The sequence below is a fragment of the Bombina bombina genome, chromosome 4, assembly GCF_027579735.1.
Source record: "Bombina bombina isolate aBomBom1 chromosome 4, aBomBom1.pri, whole genome shotgun sequence".
Classification (NCBI taxonomy): Eukaryota; Metazoa; Chordata; class Amphibia; order Anura; family Bombinatoridae; genus Bombina; species Bombina bombina.
The window spans coordinates 931,468,881-931,496,268 of NC_069502.1; the positions used below are offsets into that span (position 1 = coordinate 931,468,881).

The following is a 27,388-nucleotide window of genomic DNA, read 5'->3' on the forward strand; positions in this document are numbered from 1 at the left end:
ACAAAGGTATAAAACAGATAATTATTTGCATATTGTGTCCTACATGATCTTACTGTTTTTATGATTATTTTTAATATATTATATATATTTCACCACTGCACATTTAGAAACACATATATGTCAATTATTGGAGTGGACTTTGCCATACATTCATCATACAAACCAAAAAAAACATGACTTTTAAAGGTTCATTTCACCTTACAAATATTTACAAAGAAAAGCAAAGGGTATATTTAATTTTTTTTTATTATTTTGTAAAGGTATAACTTTCATTATGCTTTACATTAGACACAATTGTTAATTTTATACCAATATTTCCTAATTTGGGACACTAAATCTGATCCGTTTTGTAGTTTATGAATACTTTTTTGATTTTTTTTTTTTTTAAGTTTTTTTTTTTTTTACTTTCACCTATTTACGGATTGCAAGGGGCACCAGACTGGTAAATAATGCATTTTTTTGCATAGTATCACTGAGTGAGCCTCTGTTGTAGGGATTTTGTAATTTAAAAATAAAGCTCGTTTTGGAGCAGGTTTTGTTTTGCTTATTTTGTATTAGTTTCCCATGCTACCAATACGTTTAACCCATGCATATGGGTTGTGAATGACAAAAGGTAGCACCTCCATGAACGGGAAACAGCTGATAACCCTGTTAGGAGGTGCATATGCATGTAGGCTACAGTTACTATCCGCATCCTGCTTAGGTGACTCAGTGAGTTGCAGCTCCAGAGCAGCACTTTAACTGTGTGTTTAACCCATAAGCAGCAAGAGACACTACTGCAATAATGACATGCTCTAACAAGTTAGAGAATTTACATTTTTAGTTAGACTGTCCCTTTTTTTCCAACAGAATTTTTGATTTATAAGCCATATGATTGAACATACCTGTTGTATGGTCATCTGTTTAGTCTCCAGAAAAAAAGGAACAAAAAAGAAGTTGCATTTGTAAGAAAATCTTTTTAAAGGGTCTGTAAAATCCCACTTGTACTGTCAGGCATTTAAACAGTATGTGTAAAACCTTATATTTTTTATAATCTTAAACCTACAAATTTTACTTTAGTTAAACTCTAAGCGTGTCCTGGTTCTGTCTTCAATCTGTACTGCAACTTGCCAGTTCAACTCATTGTAATGTCTGGTGCATCTTTCTCACTTCCCGATTGGCTGGAAATATCTGAATAATAATAATAGAGACTAATATTATTATTTTTTTTGTGCTTCAAAATAAATATATCTAGACCTGGGAGAACACCTTTTTTAATTCAGATAAAACAATAATAATGTTTAAAACCTGCACTGTTAAAGGGGCATGAAACCTAATTTTTTTTTTTTCTTTCATGATTCAGAGAGAGCAAGCAATTTTTTAACTTTCCAAGTTACTTCTATTATCTAATTTGCTTCTTTCTCTTGATATTCTTTGTTGAAAAGCATATCTAAATAGGTTCAGTAGCTGCTGATTGGTGGCTGCACATAGATGCCTTGTGTGATTGTCTCACACATTTGCATTGTTATTCCTTCAACAAAGGATACCTAAAGAATGAAGCAAATTAGATAATAGAAGTAAATTAAAATGTTGTAAAATTGTATTCAGAATTGGGTTTTATGTCCCTTTAAGTGGGTGTTAAAGGATACTGTAAATTATTATTATTATTATTACTGTAACGATAATATTCCTAGATTCTAGACAGATAAAGAACTATTTTGTTAAAATCTGTTTGAATATCATTACTGTTTATATAACATTTTGTTTCTAATATTTCCCTGCATCCAGAGTCTTCTCTTCACGTGATTGGTTGGTCAAGCCACATGTATTGCAGAAAGACCAATTTGAACACGCTGGCAGCATTAACAAAAAACAAAAATGACAGCAATAGCATAACACTTTTTTAACAATATCACAATTTAGGTAAATGTTCTTTTTGGTTTAAAGCACATTTATTTTTGACTACCTATTAATAGAAGTGTAGTAGAATAAATCTGTCTTAAATTTCTATATCTTTAGGATTCTTGTACAAGCATCCTTATAGAAATGCTTCCCTGGCTCCTAAAAAAAATGTACAACATTGTTCAGGGTAGCTCCTACATTTTAAACAAATTTGTCAACATTGTAGTTGTTGCAAAATCCCAACTCTTTCCAAATCTATCATACCAGTGCCTTCAACCTTTTACTTTATAAAATGTTTAAAAAGAAAATAGGTATATTCCATAAGTACATACATACACATTAATTTTGATTTAAATATATTTTTTAAAGAGCTCAGTATAATGCAGCTTTTTTTTCTATGTACCTTTTAATAACATTAAAATATTAAATATTTGTCAGTTTCTCTTAAAGGGACAATGAACTTAAATTTTTTTCTTTCATGATTCAGATAGAGCATGCAATTTTAAGTAACTTTCTAATTTACTCCTATTATCAAATTGTCTTCATTCTCTTGGTATGTTTATTTGAAAAGCAAGAATTTAAGTTTAGATGCCGGCCCATATTTGGTGAACAACCTGGGTTGTTCTTGCTGATTGGACAGCACCAATAAACAAGTGCTGTCCATGGTTCTGAACCCAACATTTGCTGGCTCCTTAGTTTAGATGCCTTCTTTTTCAAATAAAGATAGAAAGAGAACAAAGAGAAATTGATAATAGAAGTAAATTAGAAAGTTGCATGCTCTATCTGAATCATGAAAGAAAAAAATTGGGTTCAGTGTCCCTTTAATGTTACTTATGATTCTGGATTGTCAAAAACGCATTTGTAAAAGTTTTAGTGGCTCAAATTTGATGTTTGTTTTTGCTTGGTTTTTATAACCTCAACCAGTATTTAATTTTATATGGTGTGACACTTTAAAGAAAAATGTATATGCTGCTTGCTATTTTTTTGTATGCACTTTTCTTGTAATATATGTTTTTTATGTTTTGTGTGTATGTAGAACTTAATTTGTCACATGCATAACACTCCAACATATCTTTCTTTTTTACAAGATTGCTTCACATTCTACATATGCCCCAAGTTTTCTCTTTGCAATAAAAGTATGAGTCCACCTTGTACACTCTATGTAATTATATATCTCCTATCCTGAACATTTCTCACTAGTCAATGTAACATAGGTTTGTAATTTTTGTTTTATGTGTGTACATATTTATTCAAACGGATTTGGTCATAAATTTTTAGTTAATAAAATAAAAAATCTACATACAATTGTGGTATTCTTGATTTATATATTCTGAGTTCGCATTTTTTTAATCTAAGCTTGTGATCAAGCCTCTTTCAAGCAATTTTATATTCTTGTTAAAAGGGCAGTAAAAGAAAAATGAATCTTCATGATTTAGATCACAATCAATTTATTAAAACTTTCCAATTTACTTCTATTATCAATTTTGCTTAATTCTTTTGGTATCCTTTGTTAAGAGTAAACCAAGGTAGGCGTATAGGAGCTTAATTTTAGCACTCTGTCAACAGTGTTTGCATGTTATACTATTTCTCAGAAACTAGAGCTATAAAATAACAAATATATATGCTAGCCAGTATCTGTTAGAGAATCCACAGTCTCAGTATGTCAGAAAAAATACCTGGCAACCCACTGACATATCTGAGATGAAAAAGTTTTGGGCCCTGAATTTGGTAATGGGCATTGTGAAGAAACCCTGCATACGTGCCAACTGGAACCAGAACCCTATCCTGGCTACCCCTCTTTTTCCAGGGATTATGAAGAGGGATTAATATAAAAAGTTGCTGCAGTTTCTTTATTTTAATGATAATGCCCAGTTCCTCCCACAGAAATTACTCCTTAAATAACAGGTTATATAAAATAAGGCCCCTAATAAAACCCCTTTCCTTTAAAAGTCAGAAATGTACACCTCTGGCCAGGACATTTGTATTGATGGGTCTCATATGAAATTTAAGGGGAGATTGCTTTTCAAGTGGTCCCACTATGGTGTCAAATTTTATAAACTGTGCCAATGTAGTACAGGGTATACCTGGGCATTTCCTATTTATCGGGGTAAAGATAGACAGATCCACCTGGCTGCCCAGATTCAATTGGCACAAATGGGAAAATTATGTGGGATCTCCTACTACTCTTGCTTAACAAAGGGTACCATTTATGGCTAGACAACTTTATTTAACACCAGCACAGAGCTGTTTACATTTTTTATTTTATTTATGATACCCTGGCCTGTGGCACAAAGCGAAAAAATCATACAGGTTTCCCCCAGAAGCTGCATTATGGAAAGAAACTTAGGGGCACAACATCAGCTTTACGCCACATTGAGCTACTTACCCTTCGGTACACTGACAAAAAAGAAGCGTACATGCTCTCCACAATGCACAATGGAGCTACAGTGCTAGTGTCTGTAAAGGGAAACGATGCACAGATCCTAAAGCCAAAGTGCATTGTGGAATACAACAAAAGGATGACCAAAACCTGATACAAAAAAGTACCCTTTTACATTATGCAGATCACAGTGTATAATGTGTATGTGCTCTACAAAAGAGTAGGCACAGGGACACCTTTTTTATACGTTTTTGGAATTTTTGTTAAATATTATATCTGATATTTTGTTTAACAAGAGCCCTAAACCTCTCACAGTTCATTCAGAAAAGTCCATTGTATTTTTCCTCTAGGATCCCCCCCTCCCCACAACCTGCAAAAAGTCATTCCATAAAAAGTGAGGAAGGATTCTAGTTACCTGATAGCCCCTCTCTACCTGGCCTCTATATCACCAATTTACTGTATATACCATACAGAGTTAATCTTTTAATTGAAATCAATCTGTATGTGTTCCTGATTTATTTAATAATTCTGTATTCCTAACTTCATGTATCCCCTGACCTTGTCCTGCCCCTTTATACATTGAACCCAGCCACTCTAAGTTTATGATAAGTTAACTATACAAAACAACTAAAATACCCCCTTTAGAATATCCTGAGTTATCTACTCTGCCGATGGTATGTCATGGGGTGATTTTTATTCCTGGGCTGCCATACTAAAACAAAGGTCCAGAAAATTAATGTGCCAAATTTCCATGTAAATGGACAGGCCCCATGTTAGACCCTGCTACTTCCTGAAACCTGATAAAACCTGTGCATGGGGGGAATCTTGCACTCATGTGACAGAGCTGAACACAAATATTGGGGGTATTATAGCATTAAAACGTATAAGAATGATGATGATCCAAATAACAAAAGTGCAGTGTTTGAGAGAAAAGCGCACACAAAAAATATATGGCCAGGTATTGTAACTAAGTGACTACAAAAATAGACTGGACACACCCCTTTTTAAATGCCATGGGTTGTCTACTTTGCAAATTTTTATTCCTGGGCTGCCATAATGTCTCAAAGGCAACATAGGCCTAATAAATTACATAATGATGATGATATAAACATAAAGTGCAGTGTTTGTGTAAAAATGGATACAAAAAATATATACAAAAGGCAAACATGTCTCAAAGGCAACATAAGTCCAGAAAATCAATGTACCAAATTTTAAGGTGACCAGATTTTTCAAATCACACATATACACGCATGCACACACAAGCATACATATACATACACACACGCACATACACAGACAAGAATACATTTACACTCATGCGCATACAAATACATGCATGCGCACACACAAGCATACATATACACGCATGCGCACACATACAACAAGCAAACATATACACGCATGCGCACACACACAAGCATACATATACACGCATGCACACACACAAGCATACATATACACACATGCACATATAAACACATACACACACACAAGCATACATATACATACATGTGCACACACAAGCATACATATACACACATGCACATACATACACATACAAGCATACATATATACACATACACACACAAGCATACAAATACACATACATATATACATATACACACATACTCAGATACATACAAGCATACATATACACACATACATACATACAAGCATATATATATATATATATATATATACACACACACAAGTATACATATACACACATGCACATACAAACACATACAAGCATACGTATACAGTATACACATACACAAGCATACATATACACAATCATACAGGCATACATATACACACATACACACAAGCATACATATACACACACGATCACTTTCTGCCTAAAATCGGGGACGCCTGGTCACCCTACAAATTTCCATGTAAATGGGCAGGCCCCATTTTTGTTCCTGTAACTTCCTGAAACCCCATACAACTTGTATATGGTAGGATCGTTGTACTTGCGGAACATCGCAAAATACAAATATAGGTGTTTTATAGCAGTAAAATATATAAGGGTGATATAAACAGCGAAAGGGCTGTGTTTGTGTAATAAAAAAATATGAACACTACATTTGTTCAGGGGTTGTGACTAAGTGGCTACAAATACATTTTAAACATAGCCCTTTTGGAATACCCTATGTTGTCTACTTTTGGAAATTAGGTCATTTTTTTTTTTTTTAAAGTCTTTATTTATATCCAACAAGATAAACTGACAATCAGTGGCAAGGAAAAGAGAGAAAAAAACAAAAGTCAAACAAGAGCAATCCACTCTGGGTTTCAAATAAATACATTTTAGATAATGGACCAGTAATTAGACGTCATAATAACAGGCATACAATATACATGACCATAAAAAAACCTCAGGTGTTTACAGCTTGACACACAAAGAAAAAGAACAAAATGACTATATAGCATTCATTAGCTGAGGCTTGCCCCAAAATATAATAGTTTTCCTTCATTACAATAGTACTCAATTCCTTGTTGGATGATTTTGTATTAATTTTACCCAGACATAACTAACCACACACTATGCAACAAACAAAGAAAAAAACAACACAAGACAATACAAAACAATAATACAGAGAAAGAGAAAAAAAAAAACCCAACACACAATTCTTCAGACCCCCGTCACCACCTCCCTAAAAGGACTAGTTCAGTGTTACGTAAAGGGTTTATCAAACATTCCCTTTCAGCGAGGGGAAATGTTTTAATAAATGCTGACCATTTTAAAAAAAACCTAGAGATATCATTGTCATTATCGATATTAACATTATGTTGTTCAAGAATACATTGCTTTTTCAAGCAATTTTTAATTTCAGATATACTGGGACCGTTGTTCATTTTCCATTTTTTAAAAATCAGATATCTGACAGCCAGTATAGTTATATTAATCAATTTAGTATTAAGCTGCTTATCTTCTGGATTGGAAAAAAGAAAGACTACATTCAAATCTGTCAGATTTATCGAGGGGAGACCCAGTATTCTACAAAGCCAAAATTGAACTTTAAACCAGATGTTCCTAATTTTTAGACAAGTCCATAGCATATGCAAGAGATCTGCAGAAGGAAGTGAGCATTTAGGACAGATAGTAAAATTAGTTTTCCCACATCTTATTCCCTTTTCTGGTGTAAAATATGTCCTATGTAGCAACTTAACATGGGATTCTCTCCATGTAGACGAGAGAGTTGTCCGAGCAACCTCTTGAATTGAGATAGAAGGTATTTTAGAATCAACTTCTCTATCCAAGAGTTTAGCCCAGTTACCCGCAATCTTATCGAGATTGATTGTACCTCTGTCCGAAACCAGTATCATATAGCATGGGGAGATTGACGTAATTCCATTCTTTGCCAGAATAAGCCACTTGTCCAGCTGCCCCAGAGACCAGTTCCACCCGAACTCATTTACTAATTTCATGACATAGTGTCTAGCTTGAAGGTAAGCATAAAAATTACTATGTGGGAAATTAAATTTCAATCTTAGTGCATCAAATGATTGGATACAGCCTTCTTCTATATCGAGCAGCTGAGAAACGTTAATGAGCCCTCGAGTATTCCATTTTGAAAAAATTAAAGAGGGTGAACCGTCCTGGAATTGTGGATTCCCTACAAATGGCAAGTATCGAGATACGTGGTATTCTGTTCCAAGCAGGTTACATACTTTTTTCCAGGCCAGGATTATGTTATGTATTGTTTTATATCTTCTAATGTGGGACGGAATATTGGGCGTGTCCATATGTATAAGTGCCGCCGGTACATGATGCTAATCTCAAGATCAATATTTGTAACATAGTTGCGCTGAAATAACCAGTCCGCTACAATGCGAATTAGAAAAACATAATTATATGCCCTCAAATCAGGTAGAGCCAGCCCCCCAACTCCTATTGGGAAAGAGAGTTTTGCCAGTGACATTCTGGGCTTCCTATCCTGCCATAAGAAGGATCGAAGAGATGAATTAAATAAAATAATATCCTTTTTCTTCAATAACACAGGGATGTTCTGTAGAACATACAATATTTTAGGTAGTAGGATCATTTTATATACTTTTTTTTTTTATAAATATTTTTATTGAGAGCACAGATGGGATACAGAAAAAAGAGAAAGGTGAAGACAATAACAACGGGGAACAGTCTCAATATAATAACAAAAAAAAAAAAAAAAAAAAATATCTGTCATGGCGTTCCCTTCAAAAGAAAAGGGAATACCATGAAACAAAAAGGAGGAATCCAGCAACCATACATTGAACAAATCATAACAATCGACTCTGTAGCTAGGATAAACTGGACTCTTCACTCTCTGTCCCAACTATGTCTTCCAATATGTCTCATCTGTGAACTTATTTTCTAATAGAGATTGCTACACAACACATAAAACTAAAAGAAAAGAGAGGAAAAAAAAAAAAAAACAAATAAAAAAAAATTTAGATACGCCAAAGTTTGTGTATTCTTATCAGCCTTCGAGTTTACAGTCGCATTCAATTCTCTAAAGTAATGACTTGTTATACCTGTGGCAATTCCCCTCTTAGTATTGCATTCATAACATATTCTGTTGATCTTAACGGGTAAATAATTTTCTTCTGTATATCTATTGCCTGAGAGTATATAAAAGTTTCCCACTTTTTAAAGAAAGTCTCGACTTCCTTACTTTTATCTTGTTCTATCAGACATTGTTCTAGTGTCATTTGTTTAAAGATAAAATTACTCACTTCTGCTATAGATGGTAGTTTTTTTGAGATCCAGGTTCTCAGCAACAGAAACCTTGCCACCCCTATCACTAGTTCGATAAATAATTTATTTTTTAATCTGGAATCTGCCTGAAATAGGAAAAAGACTGTATCTCGAGAGATTGATATCCCTGTTTTTACTATCCTTGAGAGTAGAAAACTTATTTTATTCCAATACTGCCTAACTAATGTGCATTCCCAAAAATAGTGTATAATATCGGCCCCGCTGTTACCGCATTTCGCACATTTATCCTTAATTTGGCTGTTCCATCTTGACATGGCACATGGTGTCAGGTATGTTTGATTGAGTAGGAAGATATGTGCTTCTCTAAAATTAGTAGCAGTGAAGATCTTATTTATTTTATTAATACTGTTATATATACGATCTTCATTGCAATCTCTAAACCCCTTCAGTTGCCATTTTTTGACGATAAGATTTAAATTTAATCTACCCTCCTGTCTCAGAGCTTCATTGTACCATTTTCTAATCGAGAAATCTCCTGCTTTACTTAAATTAAAATTCAACATAAGTGAGGGCCAGTCCCAGTCCTTGTTTTGGAGGTGTAATAGCTTATTGGCTAGACTCCTTATTTGTAGGTACGCAAAAAAAAATTCATTGGGTAAATCGAAGTCAGCTCTTAATTCCTCAAACGTCTTAATGTGCGGATTTTCTGTGTTGAAATTAATCATTTGACCAATATATATCAATCCCTTACTTTTCCACCTATGGAAGACTGCAGATTTTAACGCTTCCGGGAAAAGGGGGTAACCAGTAATTGTTAAATAATTAGATATTGTATAATTAACTTTTAATTTCTTGCAATACTGCTGCCACGCTTTTATAATACTCATAACTGAGCTAATCTTTTTAATCTTTTTGGGAATATCTGCAACTTTAGTATGTAAAAGAGCCTTTAAAGAGTAGGGTTTCACTATTCCCTCTTCCAATGACCTTGCTGTATAATATTCCTTATCTAGTAGCCATTCCGCTGCAATTTTAACATGGCATGCTAAGTTATATTTCCCTATATCTGGGAGAGCAAATCCTCCAGATTCCTTTGAGAGAGACAATATTTTGAGAGAGATTTTTTTTCTTTTCTTACCCCACAGAAAATCAGTAATATTTTTATTGAACACTTTAATATCTGTGGATTTAATGAGTAAAGGTAGATTCTGCATTTTATACAATATCTTCGGAAAAATAATCATTTTGATTAAACTGATTTTACCTGACAGGGCTAAGGGAATATGTTTCCACACGTTTAACTGGTCAGTAATTTTCTGTAGAATTGGTTTAACATTCAAGTCATACCACAACTTAGGGTTCTTACTGAGATTAATTCCAAGATATGTAATCTGGTCTACTACTTTATAGGGAAACAAAGTATTAGATTTTTTTTGTTTATTAAGCCATAAGAGTTCGGTTTTACTAAAATTAACTCTATAACCCGAAAAGGAGCTATATAGCTCTATTATATCCATAAGTTGTGGTATGCTCCGATTGCTATTTCTCAGGAATATCAAAACGTCATCAGCATATAGCAAGATCTTTTCCTCTATATTATTACAAACAATCCCTTGCATCTCTTGACGAATTTTAATGGCTAATGATTCAATGGACAGATTAAACAAGAAGGGTGACAAGGGACAACCTTGTCTTGTACCTCTTTTCAGAGCAATATCTGCAGATTCCACTCCATTCACTGAAATAACAGATATCGGATTTTTGTATATTGCTTTGATATAGTTTAGAAAGGGGCCCGAGAAACCAAACTTAGACAGTGATGTAAAAAGATGATCCCACTGTACCGCATCAAAAGCTTTTTCTGCATCTATGGCTATTAAGGCTGCATCTTCTCCTATCTCTTGGTGTTTATCTGCCAGATCGTTGAAATATTCAATAATAATGCAAGCTTTACGTATATTAACCACAGAACTTCGGTTATTCATAAACCCTACTTGATTTGTATGTATGATATTGCCAAAAAATTTTTTTAATCTTTCCGCGACAATTATTGCTAAGATCTTATAGTCCACATTTAGTAGGGAAATAGGTCTGTATGCGTCTGGCTTCTCAGGGTCCCTTCCTTTTTTATATATCAGAATTGTATTTGCTTTAGTGAAGTTCTTTGACATGCTAGGATTCTCGGAGTAATACCAATTATATAATTTGGTCAAATATGGTGCAATTTCTTTTTTTAAAATTTTATAGAACTCGGCTGGCAGATGATCCGGCCCGGGTGCTTTATTTAATTTAATCTTATTAATTGTTGTTTCTACTTCTTCTATCGTAATAGGCTGATTAATTGTATTAGCTTCTTCCAGTGTTATTTTAGGAGTAGTTATTGAATCCCAAAACCGCCTTTTATTTGAGCTGTCTAGCTCAGCTGCCCCATAAAATTTGCTGTATATTTGGTAAAAGATCTCGTTTATTTCTAACGGGTCATGTATGTATGTATCTTCCACTTTTATTGCCGGTATTATATTAGTTTTTTTTTCAGATTTAACTACTTTCGCTAGAAGACTACCTGTTTTATTACCAAATTTCATAAACTTAGCTTTATTTTTAAGATCTTCTCTAGTAGTTTCTTGTATATAAAATGTGTCCCTTTCTTGTTTTGCCTGGGTATACCTGGACCAGTTTTTTTTTGTAGTGTTTGATAGGTATCTATTATAAGAGTTTATAGCTTGATTCGTTAATTGTTCTTCCCTTCTCTTTCTTTTCTTTTTAAATATGGCCATATAGCTTATTATTTCTCCCCTTAACACTGATTTAGCTGTTTCCCACAGTATTTCTATCCTATCTAGATATTCTCTGTTCAAATTTATAAGAATATTGAATTTTTCTCTTAGCATAGCTACAAAAGATGCATTTTTCAGCATATATTTCGGGAAATTAAAGAAGTTTCTTTTAGGAGCTCTAGTTAATATTTCCTCTAGGGTAAGTTCTAGTGTAATAGGAGCGTGATCAGATATGATCACATCTTTTATATCTGCCTTTGGGTTAGCCAACAATAAAGACTCGGATATCAGGAAAAAATCAATCCTCGATAGTGATTCTAGTGATTTTGATAAGCATGTAAATCTTTTTAAATCTGGATATTGGAGTCTCCAAATATCATGGACTTTGAGTGATTTTTTAAATGTATGCAGGATTCTCATTTCCTTCGATATTCTAGAATCCTTTTTCCTACCTTTTGTGCTTTTCCTATCTAGTGGGAATCTAGGTGTTAAATTAAAATCACCCGCAATTATTAAATTTTTTTCATTATGCTTTAGCATTAATACCTGCAATTTATTCCAGAATTCCGGGTCCAGATTATTTGGACCATAGACATTACATAAAGTATAAATCTTTTTTTTTATTTCTATTTCAATAATAATATAGCGTGCATTGTCATCTTTTTTAACTTCAAGAATTTTATATTCTAGATTCTTGCCAAGTAGTATAGCTACACCCTTTTTCCTTTCTAAACATGGAGTGGCGACTACTTCTTTTACCCAATTAACTTTTAATTTAGCTAATTCTGTTGCCGACAACCTGACTTCCTGGAGAAAGGCAATATCAGTATTTAATTTTTTAAGATGCTTTAAGATTGTCTTTCTTTTAATAGGGGAAACAATACCACCAACATTCCAAGATGTAAGACCTAGTAAGTTCCTAATTTTATTCTATGCAAACAACCAGCCACAAAATTTCCAACACGACTAGACATATCTTTAACTTTATGAAAGGCTGATAAGAAGACAAAGGAAAAAAAAAAAAAAAAAAAAAAAAAAAAGTATAAATCAAAACCAATTAAAATTTTAACGCTGTTCTCCTTTATGTCATAAATCCTGACAAACTGTGACATAATACTGTTTAGCTTCTTCGTTATTCTGAAAAGATTTAAAGCCATCCCTACCTCCTACTTTTAAGATGGCAGGATAAACTACAAATGCCTGTAACCCCTTTTGAATGAATTGCGAGCACATTTGTGACATTATTTTCCTTTTGTTCGAGGTTTCCATTGAAAAGTCTTGAAAGATAAGGACTTTCCTGTCATCCAGCAGGAGAGGTTCTGTAAGTTTTTTAAAGTATTTTAAGATTTCAGTTTTGTCCTTATAGTTCAAGAATTTTGCAATCACTGGCCTATTGCGGGATCTACCCATAGGGTCTTCACCCGAGTATTGCTTACTTGAACCCAATCTATGTATCCGCTCAGCTATGATTTCTAATCCTTCCCTTTGCATGCCCAGTTTCCTTGGTATTTCTTTGGTAATGAGTGTTTCTAACTCTCTATTTACATATTTTTCAGATATACCTATGAACCTTAGATTATTTCTTCTTGATCTGTCCTCAGCAACATCTGCTCTGACTTGTAATTTTACAATCTGTCCGGTTAACTCTTCTATCCTATTACTTTTAATAGTCAGTTGATCCTCTAGGTTCGATATTCTATTTTCTATTTCTCCTATTCTTGCGTTAAAATGTTTTAGCTCATTTGATACCGATGATATTTCTAGTCTAAGATTATCAAACTGTGGCATCAATAAAGCAGAAATTTGAGTTATTAACATTTGTGTATCTATGTTAACATTAGGTGTGTTCACACTATCTAGATTCTCTTGTATGGGATCGATTGTATTCTTGTTCTTATTTCTTTCCCTGGTTTTAGCTGACATCACAGCTGGGGACTTATCTTTTGAATTCGGGATAAACTTATCCATTAATAAACACTTGTTGTATATAATTTTTCTTCTTCCTTTCTTCCCTTCCCAAAAAAAAAAAAAAAAAAAAAAAAAAAAAAAAAAAAACAAGGAGGAGGGGGAAAGTGTGTGAGTAAAACTAATGTGGAGAAGTGTTAATAGTGAATATGAGCCACTTGGGCCGGTGTAAATCTAAGTGATCAGGGACTAAACCAAAGTCTACAAAGAGAATAAAAAATAAAAATAAAAAATGTGAGATGGTGTCTTAAGTCAAAAGTGAGTAATTAGTGTAGAAGTGTATGAGTGTATGAGTGAAGAGAAAAAGAAAAGAAAAAAAAAAAAAAAAAAAAGAGAGGAAAATCTATATATCAAGTACCCAACAAGGGATAGATTATAATGTTAAGCGCTATACAGTTTTCTAAGCTAAATTATTTCTTTGAGTTTAACTTCTTAACTACTTTTAAACGTTATAAAGCCTTCAATCTTAAACAATTAAAAAAAATAAAGAATAAGAGAACAAAAACAGAGTTCAATTTACTTCACACTCTTCTATTTTATCAATCTAGCCTATCAAGCCTTCCAATAAAAAAGCAAAAAAAAAAAGAAAAAAAAGAAAAAAACCAACTTGAACCAACTACCAGATTTTTCACTGCAATCCCTAGATTCTGTTCACAACACAAGCCCACTGGATCAGAGTCCCAGACTTATACCCTAGCCACACTGTACATTCTTCACAAAGGTGAAACCATGTGTATTTTTGCCACATATAACAAAACTCTAAAACTTAATCAAATACAGCACAGTTGGTCCTGGGTTAATATATCTTTGTCAGAAGAACATAACAGTCTTTCCAAGTGTCACCAACTACCTAGTTCTTCACTGGGTTCAGCATTTTCATCACCATACAGTCCACTTGCATGCTAATCCCAGACTTGCACACCAGGCTTTCAGATTTTTCTTCCTGTTAGTATAGTGAAACTTTTAATCAGACTGTTATCACCACCAAGATCCGTGGCTACTATCAGTCCAAATATCAGCTAGTACCAGTTTCTTCACTGGGAGCTTCAGGCCTCAAGCATGGCACAAGATTCTTACATACCTATCCCAGACTTACACACTAGGCACACAGTATATTCTTCAGAATAGTGTATTATGGTGTATTGCAGTTAAGTCCCCTCAATTCACTGGGTTCAGCATTTTTAACACAATACAGTCCACTTGCATGCTAGTCCCAAACTTCCACAACAGGCTTTCAGATTTTTCTTCCTGTTAGTATAGTAAAACTATTAACCAGATTATTATCACAACCAAGATCCGTGACTACTATCAGTCCAGATACCAGCTAGTACCAATTTCTTCACTGGGAGCTTCAGGCCTCAAGCAAGGCACAAGATTCTTACATACTTATCCCAGACTTACACACTAGGCACACAGTATATTCTTCAGAATAGTGTATTATAGTGAATTACAGTTAAGTCCCCTCAAACTCAGGCTTTGCTTAGTGCCTATGAAGTTACACTTTTGTGTGTATTATATTTCTGAGCTGAACAATTAGCCCCCGGAATTCCTTTTCCTAGTATATCTGTACTCCTTCACTTTATTTTCCTTTTCCTTTTTTTCCTTTCAACAGCGCAGTGAGTTCAAAATGTGTAAGTGTAGAGTTTGTTGAAACAGATTTGTGTGTAACAGTTTTCTTCACTGGGGCAAAATATAACACCTTCCTATAGGGGCAAGAAAACAGCCTGTTGGATTCCAGAAGCCTGAGTCCGTGACTCACTTTATGTAATCACACAGATATGGGCCATCACTATAACTTCCCCCTATAGATTACCAAGACCAGGGATCACGTTTCCAACTGAGTTCTTTGTCTTAGATGTTTTTTCCCAGCCAGCAATAACAAAATTTAGACCGATAAAACAGATAAATACCTCCGGCCTTTAATGTTCTCTCAATTGCTACCAGATATCAATCACAGATTTCCCTGCTCCCAGACTAATAAAACTGTACACATCCTATTCATATCCTCATAGTCAAAGAAGAAAATTAACCTTTCAGCGGCTTTTACAGCACATAGTCTGATGTGTGAGTACTTATCTGAGGGGATGGCTTTATCTTCTGTTATCATCAGTCTTGTAGCACCATGTCCATGTTCATGGGCATTTTCCTGAGCAGCGTTGCTCCTGCCAAGGAGCTTTACTGGCTGAGGGATATGTTCGGTGGAGTGCCTTTGTTGTCTCTGTGTCACGTACCCGCTGAGCGTAGCCTGCCACGGCTTCACGATGGCCGGTGAAAAGCGCTTCCACTCTGGTACTCTTTGCTCGGCTCTATTGGGCCTGGAGCCTGTGACTGGCGGTTAGCGTATACACGAAGCATACACGGAGCAAACGCTAGCTGCGCGCCACTCCGATGTTACCGCCCACCGGAAATTCCCCCGTTATCATTTTATATACTGCTATGCGTCCAGATAGTGACAGAGGTAAATTCTGCCAGTTCTTGAGAGCTGCTCTAACTTTGTTTAAAACAGGAGGGATATTCAGCGAATACCAGGTGTCAGGGTTACTAGAGATATTTATGCCCAGGTATTTAAACGAGTCCTTCACTATGGAAAAAGGTATAGGTAAGGAGAATTACTTGTCTGCCTAACCCAGAGAAATTCAGATTTACTTATATTTACCTTATACCCTGAGAAGGATCCAAACTGTTGTATAATAGCCATCAAAATTGGTAAATTCCTACGTATATTAGCTAAATACAGAAGAATATCATCCGCATATAATGCTATTCTTAATTCACGTCCAGCGACTACAATCCCCTCAAGCCTCTGTCTTATCATTAGTGCAAGAGGTTCAATAGCGATGTTAAAAAGGAGCGGGGACAGGGGACACCCCTGCCTCGTTCCCCTCTGAAGAATTATCTCTGAAGACAACTGGCCATTAACTATTAGTCTAGTAGAGGCCGTGTGATATAATTTATCTATGAAATTCGTGAAATTGCCTTTAAACCCAAACTTCTCTAAAGATAATAAAAGATGATCATGATGGATTGAATCAAAGGCCTTTTCGGCGTCTATGGCTAATATTGCCAGATCCGCTTCATTTACTCGTCCCATTTGATCGGGGATCGTAGTATTGGAAAAAAAGTCTACGGTTAGCAGAAGTTCCCTTATCTTGGTGGCGGAATTCCTATTCTTCATGAACCCGGCCTGGTCTGAATTAATAATAGAAGGAAGAAGGGACTGCAGCCGCTGTGCAAGGATTGTAGTTAACAATTTATAATCCGTATTCATGAGGGCAATTGGCCTATAAGATTCTATTGCTTTTGGATCTTTTCCCTTCTTTAAAATCAGGGACGTAAATGATGCGGTAAAGCTAGGTGTAGGGGCATTACCCTCTATATATATGTGATTAAATAATGTAGTTAAATACGGTGTTATAATATCTGGTATCGCTCTATAGAATTCATTAGGTATTGCATCCGGTCCCGATGCTTTATTATATCCCAACTTATTAATCGCTTTAGCCACTTCTGCTTCAGTAATAGGAGATTCAAGATCTTCCGTTGATGATGCTATTAATGATGGGAATGTGATGCCTGACCAAAACCTCTGACGTTCCAAGGTATCAGTTGGTTTAGCCGAGTAAATAGATTGATAATAATCAAAAGCAATTTGCAGAAGGTCCTGTGGAGAGCTGGCTATTTGCCCCTTTCTATGGAGAACGTCAATTAACTGGGATCCTAGATCTTGCTTAACTAATCTAGCTAAAAGTTTTCCCGTCTTATTCCCATACTTATAGAATTTTGCGGAAAACCGTATATCCTTTTGAGTGGCTTTATATATCAACAATGAGTCTCTCGCCTCTAATGCAGTAGTATATTTGGCCCACTTCTGGGGTGTCTTTTCCAGTAAGTATAGATTATAAGAATTTGTGACTGCCTGAAGCAGTTCATTCTCACGCTTTTTAAGACTCTTTGTACGCCTAATAGTATAAGCAAGAATCTCCCCTCTCATCACTGCTTTCGCCGTTTCCCAGAACAGAGAAGGCCGACTCATGGCCTCTGCATTAAACATAGCGAAATCCGCAAATTTGGTTTCCAGAAAATTTCTAAACTTAACGTCAGAAGACAAAAACTTAGGATAGGAGAAGCGATTATTGGCCTGCGAGGATGTACCCATTTGAGATTCAAAACAGATTGGGGCATGATCAGATACCGTAATAGGCAATATTTGAGCTGATACTTTGGATTTACATAGTCTTTCATCAATCAAAAATAAGTCAATCCGGGACAATGACTTATGTGCCTTTGAAAGACACGTAAAATCCCACGTATCTGGGTTTTGGAGTCTCCAAATGTCCCTTACTCTCAAGTTAGAAAAGATCCTAGAAAACAACTTTGTCTCAAGATTATCCCTTTTGTTTTTTTTAGAGAACTCCTGCTGCCTCATTCTATCTAATGGATACTGCGGAACCATGTTAAAATCGCCAGCTAAAATGAGGAAGCCTTCTGCAGATGTCATAAGCCTGGCCTGCAACGCATCCCAGAAAGACAAATCAAAGACGTTTGGGGCATATACATTACATAACGTATACAAAAAACCAGCAATCTTAATTTTCAAAATAATATATCTCCCCTCTTCATCTGACTGACTCTGAATTACCTCGTAATTAAATTTTTTCCCCAAAAGAATAGCAACTCCACCTTTGCGACTACGACTAGGTGAGAAAAAAACCTCTTTTACCCATGCAGATTTAAGTTTAAGGATTTCTTGTGTTTTCAAATGTGTTTCTTGTAAAAAAGCAATAGAAGCGCCTATTTTCTTAAGATAAGAAATAATCGTTTTTCTCTTAATGGGGGAAGTAAGACCTCCTATATTCCAGGAGACAAATTTAATCCCATTCATTTTAGATAATCTCTACAACCCAAGACGGGAGGCGGTAGCGGGGGAAGAAGAAGAGAGGGAAAAAAAAAAAAAAAAAAACACCCCCAACACAAAAAACAAAACAAAAACACGAAAACACAAACAACAACAACAAAAAACATAAACCAGACGTTTGGACCGTCTGGTACCCTAACCTGAAAGGAACCCATCCTGGTAGTGACCCAATGGATCTATTCATGCTCAAAAACCAATCTATTGAGCTATGTTATTTTTAGAAAAAAAGGCTTCTGCGGCTTTGGCAGACTCGAAAAAATATGAGGTGTTGTCATAGACGAATCGAAGCCTAGCAGGATGAACAATTGTTGCACGCAATCCCTGCTGTATAAGTTTGGTGCAAACTGGTGCCAACTCTTTTCTTTTAAGAGCAGTATCTGCTGCATAATCCTGGAACAACAATATTTTTGTTCCTTCCAGAAGTATGGGCTGACTCTTACGAAAAGCTTGCAAAAAAATCAATTTGTCTTGATAGTTCAAAAATTTGGCTAGGATTGGTCTTGGCCTCACATTATTTCTTGAAAGGGATGCTGCTCCTAACCTATGTACTCGTTCTATGACAATATCATGATATGACTCAGAGATATTCAGCAGTGCTGGAAGTGTTTTAGTGATCAATTTAGTTAAATCTTCAAACTGCTTCCCCTCGGGAACTCCTATAATTCTTAAGTTATTTCGTCTAGCCCGATTTTCCAGGTCTTCTACTTTGTTTTGTAATTTAACCAGAGCTGAGGAAGTAGCTTCTAATTTAGTGTTTTGGGCTGTGGTAAGATCTTCAAGATCCGATACTCTTTGTTCTACCTCAGAGAATCTCTCTGAGAATTGTTTAATCTCTGAGCTTAGCTGGGCAATTTCATATTTTATCTCGGTTTTAAGTGACTCAAACTTAGGTGCAAGGGCCATAGATATATCTGAGACTAGAGTCTGTAGGTCAATGGACTCATGAGCACTAAGGGAATCACGTGGGGCTGGCTGTATGTCGCCAGCCGTCTCAGTGCTAGGCTTAGTTCTTTTGTCCTTTTGTCTAGCTGACATGACTGAAGGTGAGGTTTTGGATTGGGAGTGTAAGAACTTATCCATTAATTTGTGAGGGAAGGAAGTGAAGGAAAACAAACAACATAAAAAATAATCTAAGGTGATAGAGGGGGGAAAAGACCCCAAAGGAAAGGAAATAAAACGAAAAAGGGGAGGGGGTGAGGAAAGAGTGCTGTCTTATCTGAGTTTACTTTGCTTTTTCTCCTTTTGTCTTCTACCTTCTTTTGTTTGCAAATCAACCGTGAAATAAGATCAGTCCTGCCTGTGACTAAAGGGAGTGATCAGTAGATGTCCCTGTGCTATAACTGCATATACTCACAGCCTAACATTTATGTGAACTCCTAGGGCAATTACAGTTTTCCACAATTGCATTAGTTCTATACAGTAATCAACCTTTATAACCTACTAGGTCAGTTCTATTTTTATATATACAACCAATTTTTACCATCAACATCCTAAACACATTTTCAAGCACCTTTAAATAACCCTGTATAACAGCAATAAACCCCGTGATAGAAGCAGTACATTCAATTCCTAGAGTATTGAGGTACAATCTTACACACTTTACAAAAAACAAGCATATGGGCTTTAGTTCTAGCACCACTAACCAGCGGTTTCTGGGCTAACACAGCCAGGCATTATTTTAACCAGAAGCAGTGTGACAGGGTATTATCATTCAGTACAATAAAAAGGAAAAAAGAGAAAGAAGAGATGTATTATAAGCCAAAATTTTAGCTTTCAATATCTTGTAGAGAGTATAACACCTGTATGCAGCCAGAAAAATTTAGCTAATATATATACACTAGGTGTGATATCTTTCTTCCCTTTATAAAAAGTTAACTATGGCGGAAATAGCTTTTCATAGCTTTTACATTTAAACACTTTTATCCCTGTTACCCAGTTTTAATGGCCCAATTAGTCCAGCTTATTTGGATCCAGTCCTGTAAAAATAAACATAAGAGCCAAAAGGACATAAAAGTTTGTGAAGTGCCGATGTGGGCCCCTAAGCCCTAACCACATCAATCTTCGGTCATCTATTGCAGCTTACGCTCTGTAGATTTCAGGGATGGATAGCAGAGCAGGCAAGAGAAGGGTACATCAGAAAAAACGAACAAAGTTCAGACGATAACCGTCCAATAATAAGCCTGGTCATTCCGGGTAAAATCAAGCATCTGTGGGCATTGCAAATAATCTACATTACCCGTCCTGTGTGTCCAGAATTCAGCCACCAGTTAGAGAGCCTCTGCTACCAGCAGCCCCCCCTCGCGCAGCACCGGTGGGAGGGGGAGCGCTTTTCCAAGTCGAGAGCAGCAGCCAAGCCGGGATAGAGAGCGGCACTCTGTGCAACAGGGGCTCCGACACAAGCACCTCGTACGATATGAGGGCAGCCCCAGGGGATGTCAACCCTAACCCCTCTCACCACAACAGGAGGGAAGCGGAGCGATCCAGTGGACACAGCCTTTTTCCAGGGACTCCAACAGCTCAAACGCCGCTCTCCTTCCGCAGCCCACAGGGAGACGAAATAGATCAGGCTCCCTGTTATACTGTCGGGCAACACAGGAGAAACAGGTAGCAGTTCGTTGTTCCGATAATACACCACAGTGCGAGACCAGTAGCGTTCGCCGTCCGTCTCTGTATGACCAGGAAGGGAAGTTCCCAGGCGCTGGGCATATAAACTGCTTTAGTTTAGGAGATATTTATCCCAGCCACATATCTCCTTTTGATATAGGCAGTAAATAGTAGCAACAAAGTCATTAATGCAGGTGTTTAACTTTAACACCAGATTTGGGTCCTTTTCAGAGCTGCTTCACACAGCTATAGTGCAATGATATGGCACTACCGAGCATCCGGCAGCGATGAGTATCAGCAGTACAAGCCGCCCTCAGGTAGAGGGTTTAGGCGTGGTCCTCGCCAATAGCTTGTAGGCAGGAGAGATCAAAACAGGTGCAGCACCTAGACACACACCTGTGCTCCTCCCCCGGAAGCTCCCCTCAATGCATTACCCAGGAGATACACCAGAGCATCCACCGGAAATTAGGTCATTTTAATTCCTTTACTGCCATAATGTTTCAAAGACGATATAGGCCCAGAAATAAATGTGCCAGATTTCGTTGTATGAAGACTGAAATGGGCAGGCCCCATATTTGTCCTTGTAACTTCCAGAAACCCCATTAAACCTGTACATGGGGTTACTGTTGTACTTGCAGGACATTGCTGAACATAAATATGTGTTTTATTGCAGTAATGTCTATCAGGATGATGATATTCACAATAAAATTGTTTGGCAAACGTAAAATGTATTTATTTCTCACACTTAGATTTTTTTTCATATAAATTATGGTTTAGAAATAAATATTTTATGTTAAAGAAAGCCCTATTTGTCCTCTAAAAAACTCCCCATATATAAGTGTGAAAGAGGTAAATAATGATTGAACAGACATATAGCTGAAATTCTAGGTTTTATTTATGTTCAGAACTTGGACAATTGCCTATGTCATGAAAGGGTTAAGAAAAACCTAATTTCTATGTTTTAATGGCCGTGTGTTATTTGTCTTATATTTACACCGCTTCACTAAATTTGACAGTGTGGTAGCCACTTTCATTCCTTCAGTGAGAGAAGACACCAAAGTCACCAAAGCCCATCCTTCTATGCCTTCAGTAACCAGTCCTAACTTGGCTCTTGCAATTCCTTTCTACCTTTTTTCTTACAGATATACAATTTCTATGCTTCTAAACTATCATCTGTTCCATGTCAACCCTCTGGACATTGGGAAAGCAAAAAACTCTTTAAGAATCTGCCATAAACTAGACTCATTTCTATAGGTCCTCATTTCCTTTCCTGATTTGTCACCTGGCCTACCACTGAGTGAACACTTATTTTTATCCCACAAAGTCTGGGGCTTTTCTGTCTCAGACACGATTGTCGAACAGAACTCGGCACTGTGGAAATAATTAAAAAAAATAGAAGACAGGTTGGTGATAAAACTCTTTAACAACCTGGTGCTGCCTTCTCTTTTAATTATGCGTACAAAAAAAACCAAAGGGAAGAAAAAAAGAGATTAAGCACACCTCTTCCTATTGTATATTTAAAACTTCACTTTTTATAAATTATTAGTAAAATTATTACCATTAGAAATAAGACAGCTAAACTATGACTTGGGTGATCTAATTGAAAAATAAATTTGAAAACTGTCAACTTGCTTTAATCCTGGGGGATTGCCTTCCTTCTCCACTTAGATTATCCCAACTGAGATTTAAATGTTAGACTCCACCCCATTCAATCAGTACACCTGTGTATCAAAACTATATATATTCAGGATACCGATAGACACTGCTTATATTATATCACTGACCATAATTTATCTTATCCCATGATCTGTAATATATATTCAAGATACTAACGCTTTATATTGTCTTACGGTATATATTACAGATATGATAGTCAGAGGATTTCTTAATTAAAGGGACCCTAAACACCTTGCAATTTCACAAATTACTATAATATTATTAAAGTTTATACTGCTACAAAGACAGTCCTTATTATATTAGCAGGATCTGGTCTTTTTTTTAGATAATTTGATATTATTAAGTTTACCATCCAAACCACAGCCTATCTGTTTGACTGGGAGCAGCCATGTTGTAACGCACGTTGCAAAATAAAAGGGTGGTCACGTGATGCACTGATTAGTGAATGCGCCTGCCCAATTTTTTTATATTTTAAATCTGAACGCAAACATCCTCCCCACCGGTAATACCTTGTCTGCACACTTCAGACCTGATAGCAGTTGGAGCTATCGTGCACGCAAACCCATGTTCTAACATCTTCCCCACAGGTCCTTGTCTGCACACTTCGCTGTACACACATGGTACAGCTTAGAGAAAAGAGCGAGCAGCCAACAGAGCAGCAGAGCAGAGTAAAGCTTAGGAATGGATCATTGTATTCACAATTTTGTTGTCCCGCTGTGAATATATCTAAAATGCGCGCAACTGCTATCAGGTCTGACAGCGAAGTGTGCAGACAAGGACCTGTGGGGAGGATGTTAGAACATGGGGAGGATGTTAGAACATGGGTTCGCATGCACGATCACATACGGGTGACGTGGTATCCATAAAGGTGCCCAGCCCCCTTGTCAGTGTCTAAATGGAAAATAGAAGATGATCTTTTATTTTAAAATAATAAAGGATGGATTTTTAATTTTTTTAAAAATGTATGTGTTTTGCATCCTAACACTTAAAGGATGTTAACACATTCATTAGTTACATTTCACTGATGTATAGTATTTAAGGTCCCTTTAAAGGGCCATAATACCCAAATGTTTAAACACTTGAAAGTGATGCTGTATAGCTGTAAAAAGCTGACTAGAAAATATCACCTGAACATCTCTATGTAAAAAGAAAATGATTTTACCTCAAAAGATTCTCAGTAGCCACATCCCGTTGTAAAGGACTTCTAAGCAACAAATCAGTATGTCTGTCCCGGGACAGCGAAAGGAGCGAGAATTCGTGCACACTCATCTTATTTCCCTATTCAGTGTAAGGAAGTTGTCAGTATATGGCCGGGTTATAACACAATATATTTAATAATTATCCTTTAAACTAAACCCCAATAAAATATGCATATACTAGAAACCATAAAATTAATATAAATTCCTGAATTCTTTTTATTAGTTGATATTTATAGGTTAAATTACTTAGCATCAAGGATTTGTTTATCAATACACAGGCTATGAAATACCAGTTTAAAAATACAATTTATTCCTTTAAATCTGCTACCTTCAGCAACAATGGATGTTTGTTTTAAAAAATTTAGCATACAAAAGGCAAACTTAAAACTATCCAGGACTATGAACACAGTTTGAAATACTGAGTGCCCCTTTAAATCTATTAACTGCAATTTGACTATGGTCTTATCAATTACCTTTGTTTAAAATATTAAAAATTAGAACAATCATACATCACCAAAAATGACCAAATCGATAATTCAGCTCCCAAATTTGTTCCACCTCATATGAAAATAAGTGTATTTGCAATGGATCAGAAAAAGGTATTCTGATTTGCTTATAGTAACTGTTTTCCAAAACGCAGCCAAAAGTTTAGTTACTAGTCCTTCAGCAATATTCAGCAGCCTTCTTTCCTATCTTGCATACAGCTTATATTGTCTAATCATTGGTGAGGAATATGGGAGGCCCTTACGGAAACTGATCATCTCATTGGTCACCTGGGACGCATCTCTCTGATTGACCCTAGGCGATGCATGGTTACTATGGAAACACATCTTTTAACAGTCAAATCTTTTGACTGTTATACTGGATTTTAGCCATCGGGGGCAGCATGACAAACAAAAAGTTCCATTTAATCATGTCTAGCATTTAAAAGCATTTCTTTAAAATGTGTAATTTAAAATGTTACAATTTCTTGATATTAATAAGTTACATGTTCATATGTATTGGACTATGTCACATTCTCTATTCTGATTATTTTAATATGAAACATCAGTATTATTTCTAATATCATATTACATCAAAGTAATTTATACTGCTAACTATTCCAAAATTATAGCATTTAAAATCCTGATATTTATATTCATACAAATACAGCATGTTTCACATTCAGTACACCTCCCATTGGGACAACCACACGTGTACTCGCTATATGCCATGTGCTTTTGTTTAGCGAGTCTTCCTCCTGTCATTTTCACTAGCTTTCTGGAAAACAGAATTTTTTTTTATTTATCTTTAATTCAATGGGTCAGTATTTGTATATATCAATGTATTTATTTTTCAACACAGTGAATATTTATTTAATATATTATGCCCCAGCTCAATACATATATACATATATGTGTTATTTGAGTTATTTCAAATTCAAATGAAAAACTGGCATCATTCCTTTTGCAAGATTTATTTATTTTTATTTATGCCATACAGAGACTTTAAATGCCAATTTGTATGGGATCTTCACATGGGAAACTCCACAGGGGATCATTTAACTTGTGGTTGTTAAAAGTTACAGTTCTTTGAAGATGTTTGTATTTTCAAACATTCTCCCAGACAGAGCAGCTACACCTTGGGCAGGAAACCCATATATGGGCATGTACTTATGAGGCTCCATCATGCTAATTTTCATTTCCTTGAAATTGTGAGCATCTCATTATGCTTTAAATGAAAAGTTTTAGACATTTACGTCTCTATTCACTGTATGGGGTCATCTATCTGACAATCTATCCTTCTTTGAAGTGACCCTTCTAAGATTACTTTGAAAACAATTTCTTTTTAAGTGATTTGTGACCCATCCTGTGTAATCAACAGAATAGGGGGAGGATTGAACTTTTTCCCTCAGTCTAGCAGCAAGCACACTGAGAAGTATACTTATAGCCCACCTCACACCAGCCTGTGTTACACTTAGTCAGGTTGCCCTTTCTCACATTAATTCAGGGGGATGTTACTGTTTGTAATGTAAAAGTAAAAATATTTTGTGAGGTTCACGGTTAATTTATTACAATTTTCCAAGGGGTCCTGTTATCGTCCCCTTAAGTGCATTGCCTCCTTAAATAAAGATCCAGTTGCGCTTCAATTCTATTTCTATGCAGGGACGGCATGGATCACAGACATGTCTCTGGAACTGCAGAAGAGCGCTAACCTGATATCAGGACTGTATCTTTGGTGCACAGCTGAAGTGTTCACAGCGTGGTAGTGAATTTCTTCAGGTAAGGAGGGTGTTAAAGCAGTTCCTGCTCTTTTTGCATTTGGCAAGCAATCTCCCTCACAGTACTCTTGCACTCAGATGGCGGCCATTATCGAGCTCACACTGTGCGATTGCATGGAGTGCCCATAGCATTCAGCTGCAGCATCACTAAGGAGCAGGTCCGGGCACCAGAGGGGGCTAAGACTGACCCTATAACGGAGCAGGGGCGAGCAGTATTTCTCCTTTTGTGTGCAGAAGTACCCCATAGTGATTTTCAATGCACTTGTTTTAATCCACAATTTGTATATAGCTATGCTGTATATTTATCCTTTAGGGGTCGATTTATCAAAGGCTTCACCAGCCTTTGCTCCCTACAACTCACAAGAGAACCTGTAGTCCATATTTATGAAGCAGTGGTCCTCAGACTTCTGCTTCCCTAACCTCTTTGCCACCTCTTTGGTGGCAAATTTCAGTGGGGTCTATGCAATGCTAGGTAATATTAAAGGCTTTCCTAATATATTTCCATCAGTCCCCAAGTTTATTTGTTTTGTTTTCAGGTAAACGTTAAGGCCAAAATGCTACTTCTGTTTCCCTAGCTTGAGCTTCATGCTTAAAGAGTTTGATTTATAGAGCTTACTTGGAGGTGGGACAATTGCAGCCCTTAAAAATTACAGCTCATTCAACTTGTTCTGTTTCTACTTCCTGGGCTTTTAAGAATGAGGCTTCAGTAGAACAAATTTGAAAAACTGCAACTTGGTTATCTTTTACACAGTTTCACCAAATTTTATAATTTTGATGTTTGCCTCTGTAGGGATTGCTTTTGGCAGGAAAGTTCTTCAAGCGGTGGTTCCTGGTAAATAAGTGCCTGCCTTTCCTGTTTGTCCCAACCATTTGTTTTCATGGAATCCACAGCTTTGATATTAGTAAGGACTTGTGGACTTTCACTGCCTTAAGAAAAAAAACATTTATTCTTACCTAATAAATTAATTTCTTTCTTGGTGGTGAGAGTCCACAAACCCGCTCATTTTTAGCAAGTTAGCAGCCATTTT

The 27,388-nt window shown here is 36.1% G+C and overlaps 1 protein-coding gene across 1 annotated transcript in view; it reads left to right on the plus strand.

Moving 5' to 3' along the window:
- FAM89A (family with sequence similarity 89 member A) overlaps positions 1-3,186 on the plus strand; it is a 39,772-nt gene extending 36,586 nt beyond the window's left edge. Inside the window, exon 3 of the mRNA XM_053711895.1 lies at positions 1-3,186. This exon is cut by the window's left edge and continues 865 nt beyond it. The gene's annotated coding sequence lies outside the window, so the exon portion shown is untranslated.
- The last annotated feature ends 24,202 nt before the right edge of the window (positions 3,187-27,388 follow it).